This window comes from Kryptolebias marmoratus, linkage group LG22, assembly GCF_001649575.2.
Source record: "Kryptolebias marmoratus isolate JLee-2015 linkage group LG22, ASM164957v2, whole genome shotgun sequence".
In the NCBI taxonomy this organism is placed as follows: Eukaryota; Metazoa; Chordata; class Actinopteri; order Cyprinodontiformes; family Rivulidae; genus Kryptolebias; species Kryptolebias marmoratus.
Window position 1 is genome coordinate 3,930,738 of NC_051451.1, and position 6,061 is coordinate 3,936,798.

The window sequence follows — 6,061 nt, forward strand, 5'->3', positions numbered from 1 at the left end:
CTGACCATTTACGTAACTTCTACGACACTGGGTCTAGCTCAACCCAGTGTGTTTCCTGTGTTCCAGGAACCAGACAATTCCTGTTTTCCAGGAACCCTCCTGTTATCACCACCACTGTTCCGAAGTTCTGGCAAAAACAACCGGACATTCCTAACAAAGCTTGGTGAACTTCTGCACTCTCTTCTCCTCCACAGGATCTACTCTAAATAGACTATATAGCCTGATAAGATACAATACTATTGAAAATATATATTTTTTATTTGATAACTGTAATTACTGTTTCTTTATGTCAGTAGATCTGCTACATTTATTCATCAGATTCACTGAATGGCAGTTGTAGATGTACATTTGATGAATACTTTTGGAGAGGTTCATTAAAATTTGATGCTAAAGTTTTAGTTAGAAGCTGCACTGAGACTGCTGAATTTAAACTTACAGCATTGTACGCAAGACACTAACAGACTTTCTTTGGAGCATTTGGGGCTGTTTGCCCTTTTGTGTGAGTAAGTGAATATGTGGCGAGCATGCTAAGATGTGAATAAGAAGAAAGCAGGAACCACAATGGAAGAGTGTAAGAGGAGACACTGATGGGAAAACGAAAGGAAACAATGAGAAAATGAGAAACAAAACCCTGACAGCAGAAACGAGGGAGGACAGCGAAGTGGAAGACAGGAAGGAAGAGAGGAGACAAGGCAATAGACTGGATGAAAGGTGGGGAAATGAACAAGGAGAGGAGGAAATGTGGGGAGCAGGAGAGAAGAAAAAAAGAGACTGAACCTAAAATGAAGGGACCTTACAAAAAGATGAGAGGGGATGAAAAGAGAAGGAAATTAAAGGCCAAGCATTACTTGAAGAAATGCATATTGTCCTTGCCTTTTCATGCCAACGTTTTTGTTATGTTGTTAAATGACAAAATTCCACCTATTTTGATAAAACTTTATAAAAACCACTTTGTAATATTTACAAGTAGAGTTTGTGATCCCATGTTTGTGACATTTGTTAGCGCTTGGAGTGTACATTGTGAATGATTATCAGCTACTATCACATCATGTTTTAGCTCAATATTTGTAAAACATTATTGGTATATAGTAATTTTGTGTAAGCTATTGTTGATTAACTGTGGCCATCTTGAAATGGGTTGACTTCAAAAGTTATTCAGGTCCTGGGTTCAAACCCTGGGTCTGACCTGGGGTCTTTCTGTGTGAAGTTTGCATGTCCTCATGTTTGCGTGGGTTTTCTCCAGGTACTCCGGTTTCCTGCCAAAGTAATAAAACCTGCATGTTAAGCTGCCTTAAGGCCCAGGCCTCCCTTGAAAAAGAGATCTGTGATCTCAATGGGACTTACCTGGTTAAAAAAGGTTAATAAATAAATAAATTCATTTGTAGATGTAACTACAATAATTACTTTGAGTTTCAGTAAAATCTGTCTGGTGGTTCCTAAGATATTTTGATAACAAACAGAGATCACTCTGACAGGCAATGCCTAGTTTTAAGCTAAGATGTTGAGGGATGTGTGATGCACAAAGTACATTTGGGGATGAAGCACAGCTAATACCAAACTAAAATTTAGCTCAATATTTGTAAAAATGGCTGAGTTATGGCAATTTTTGGGTTTTATAAGATCAGTTGGTTGTGGCAGCCTTCTTGAATTGGGTTGACATCAATAGCTAATCAGTTGTAGATATATATTCATTAATTTTTTTCTGAAATTTTCATTAAAATCTATCACGTGATTCATAAGCTATTTGCTAACAAACAGAGTGGATTCCAAAAGGTAATGGCAAAGTTTTAAACTTTTAAAATAGATCTCATGCAATCAGTAAGCACTCAGAGTGTAAGTTGTGGATCAGTCTCTATCACCAACACATGATATTTGAGTAAAACAGATATAACAATAAACAATTTCTGCAAAACTGAATGAGCTATAACTATTTTTGTGTTGACTAAAATTGCTTTGCAGTGGTGGCCATCTTGAATGGGGTTGACTACAAGTTAATCAGTTGTAGAGGTCAAGCAAATGACCACTATGTGAAAGTTTAATTAAAACTTGTATACTGATTCATGGGATATTTCATTATATAGCATGATATTAAGTGGGAAATACATGAAGACAAAAACAGGAAAGGAAGGAACAAGAGGGAGAACAGATGGAGAAACAACAAAAGGGATAGAAGAAGCAAAGAGAATGTCACCAACCTGAGATTCTGCCCTATATCTACAACTGTGCATTTTAGATAATGAACAGAGCGAGTGGGTGACAGATTCTGTCACAGACTGCAAAACACAATGACAACAGCAATGTGTTTGTCTGTTTGAATGCTTTGACACAAAACAACAAGAATTTTCACAGATCTACCATTGTTATGACACCACCAATTCTCAGGGAAAAATCAATGAATTTGAGTGCAGCCATGACTTTATCCTCCTTAGACAGACTCAGCGAGCAGACCGTTGAGGTCTAGGTAATTATCTCTCAAACAAACTCCCAAGAACAACACTGTTTTCCTCCCTGCAGTGTCTCAGAGAAATGAGATTTCTAAAAAGAGACAAACTGAGGATGTGTTTATTATCTAATCTTCACAGCAAGGAACATTTTTAATTGAAAAATTACTCAGCCTTTGCTGTAATAAGACTTTTATGAGTATTTTTTAGACTGTACTTCTATGTATTGAATTAAATCATAAACAATATGCTACTTTTATGAGCAAAAATATATAAATGATAAATAAATACATAAAATGCATTTACACAGGAATAAAGCTGTAGTCTCCAGAAAAAATAGTCCTGTGCTCAAAACTACAACTGTTCTTATGTGTCCCTCAATTTGGGTAATATTGTTTCCTCATGAAATGAAGTCCTTGTCATGGTTGACTTAGCACATTATACATCTACAGTCAGTTTTTCATTGCATCTATCCTAAAATATATTTTTTAATATTTCAGAGAGTCCGCTCCTCTAAGATTGAGGCAATGATACTCGTTGGCTGAGGAGAAAAAGGTGGAAAGCTCTCTCCAAGTTGGGTTCACCTCACTCTCCACCACACCTGACAGTCAGGAGCCCATTTGTCCAGGGGAAGCTTGGAAAAGAGCTGCAAATCTGCATCAAAATGAGTCTGTTGAGGTGGTTTAGGCATCCGATTAGGATTCCTCCTGGATAGCTCCCTTTGGAGGTTTTCCAAGCACCTCCCACTAGGAGGGAATTTTGAGCAGATGAAGAACTCACTTGAGGGATATCCTTTATGGCCTGGGATTGCTTGGGATCTCCCATAAGGAGCTGGAGAGTGTTGTTGACGGAAGGGATATCTGGGATTCCCTCCTGTTGCCTTCATGACCCAACTATAGATAAGCGGTAAAAGATGGATGAACGGATGGATGGATAACAGTGTCTGACAAAACTATAGTCTGATGTTCTGGAAACAGACTTTATCTAACATCTTGTGGACTTGTGGTGTTGTTGTGGTTTGTATGTCAAGGAATAGCTCCAAGGACACATAATAAATGGAGTCCAGATAATTGCAACATTTTAAATGAATTTTAATTGAAACAATACACACAAGCAAAACCAAAGGTAGTTAAGAGCCCAGCCAAAACACACCAGAAATTGAGAACACTTCAAACCAGCCAAGCAGTTAACCATCAGATTTGGGCCACTCATTTAAGCCTATAATCCCCAAACTAAACCCAAGAACCAAAACCAGAAAACAGGACTACCAGTAACTCCCAAACCCAGTTAATAATTAATGAAAACTATGATTAACAAAATTGACATGGCACAAAGCTGGCATCTACAATCGAAGGAGGGAGAAAATGTGAAAATGAAGCACAAGACTAACAAGCAGCAAAACAGCAGTCAAGGAACCAGCCTCCAGCCTTTTCTCCTCTATAGTGGAAAGAGTTACAAGAGTTACCTTGTAAAGACTTGCCAGCCAATAGGCTCTGGACAAAGAGGGCAGCTTTATTGAGAAGACAACTCATTCAAATAATGATCCAGGTTGTGTAACAGTTGTTTTTACAATAACACTGGTGCCATGACAGAGGATACCACCAAGGGATTTAGTCCACCAAGATATTATTTGGCAATCTAAATGTCAGTTTACTTGTGAAATGAAAAAACAAAAATCATTTATGTCAGTGATCAAATGGTGATATGAATGGTGATGGTCATATATTTATTTTTGTGTGACAAGAAAGGCATTTTATGATATTGAGGCATGAAAAAATGTAATTATTTACATTTAAGTTAAAATTTCTTATAAAACTGCATCACGCACTAAGTTTTACTGTCAAACCTTGGAGCAGCTTAAATGGTAAATGGCTAGCACTTGTATAGCACTTTATCTAGTCCAAGGACCCAAAAGCGCTTTACACTATAGTCAGTCATTTACCAATGCACACACTGATGACAGTAAGCTACACTGTAGCCACAGCTGCACTGGGGCAGGCTGAGAGAAGTGAGGCTGCCATTACACCGATGCCACCAAGTCCTCTGACCGCTTAGGTTCACACGCAAACAATTGTAAGCAAACAGAACCTTCTTTTTGACTAAGTTGTGAGCAAATTCAATAAAAAGATTTGCTTATTGCTAGATCTTCCAGACATTTGACTGTATATATATAAAATCAAGTTTGGACCTTGATTATAAAGTTTGAGAACTGCAGATCTAATAACAAAAAGCTGTGCAAGAACAATTTCTGTGGCAAAAAGTAAATGTGCTGGTATTCAATATATTAAAAAACATTGCACTCATTAAAACAAGGTACAGTAAAGTAAATCAAGAGCAATGGCAATAAATTCTTTAAAACACTGTATAGCATATTGTAATACAATATGTGAAGTAAAAAGAAATCAGTAAAACCAACCAAAAGTCATAAAATAAAATTCAAGTTGAAAACACCAATGTACATAAAGGTGTCTGAATTTATTTGAATCAAATATCAAGGAATAAGTCAATAGCTTGCTTGTATCATATACTTCAGCCAAAACAAGAGTGAAGGCAGAGGTGTATTTTTGTTGACTAGCATAAGTGCAATATAACATTAATGGCAAGTTTAATCAAAGTATTGCCAAACTAAATAATGTGAGAAATTTCAGTGTGTATCAGGTCAATCAAAGCTGCTTTTAGCCTTAGCTGAAGAAGCATCTTCTGAGACCTTTTCTGAGTAAATCTCAAAACCCCATTATATATTTTCTCAGATGTTAGTCTTGTTTTTTCAATTGAATATGTAATTCTTCCAATTAAACATATTCTTTTGCCATTAAATTAACTCCAAAGGACCTAAATCTTCTTTTCAGGTATTACCTACATTTATTGCACTTTTGTTTGTATCAAGTTATTTCACATAACTTGGCCTACCTTCTTCTCCTTCATAGTTCCGTTTCTGTTTCTGCTTACCACATAGGGAGCGGATAAAGAGCTGGTCTCCCTGGATGGAAGAGGAATGTACTGCAGAGAAAATCTCTTCACCACTCAACCAAACACCAGCTTGCCTTTTCATTTCCCTCAATCCACCTCTTTTTCTTTTTATCACACTTTGTCTGTCTCTGAAGTGTTCCCAACGTGAGCTTTCCAACATAAATCACAGACGCTCAGCCAACCAACCACAAGCTTTCAACTGTTCACTGACAAGAACGCGGGGTTAAATGTCCAGAGAGCAAGACCAAAACCAGACACGGAGACAGCAGCTGAGGTTAAGTGCTTTATTTACAAAGTGGTATATCTGTACAGTGCGGGTGTTGAGGTAGGATCTGGAAAGCAAGAGGGACAGGGTGAGTCTCGGGCACCAATCCTACTGTCAGCTGAGCACTGTCTAAATGACTTAGTTCTGTTCTTTGTTCTTACAGATCCAGGTGGAGTCCAGCGGCGAGGAGGAGATGAAGGAAGCGTTCAGGTGATCCAGAAACTCGACTAGCCAGTAATCCCGTCCAGGTGAGTATCCAGTTGTTCCAGGTAAGTATCCGTGAGTCCAAGGTTCCGTGATTAGGCCAGATGTCTGAAACAAGGTACATAGAAAACGTAGTCAAAACTTAGTCAAGGCTCTGGTTAGATACGGGGGCTGCGAGTCT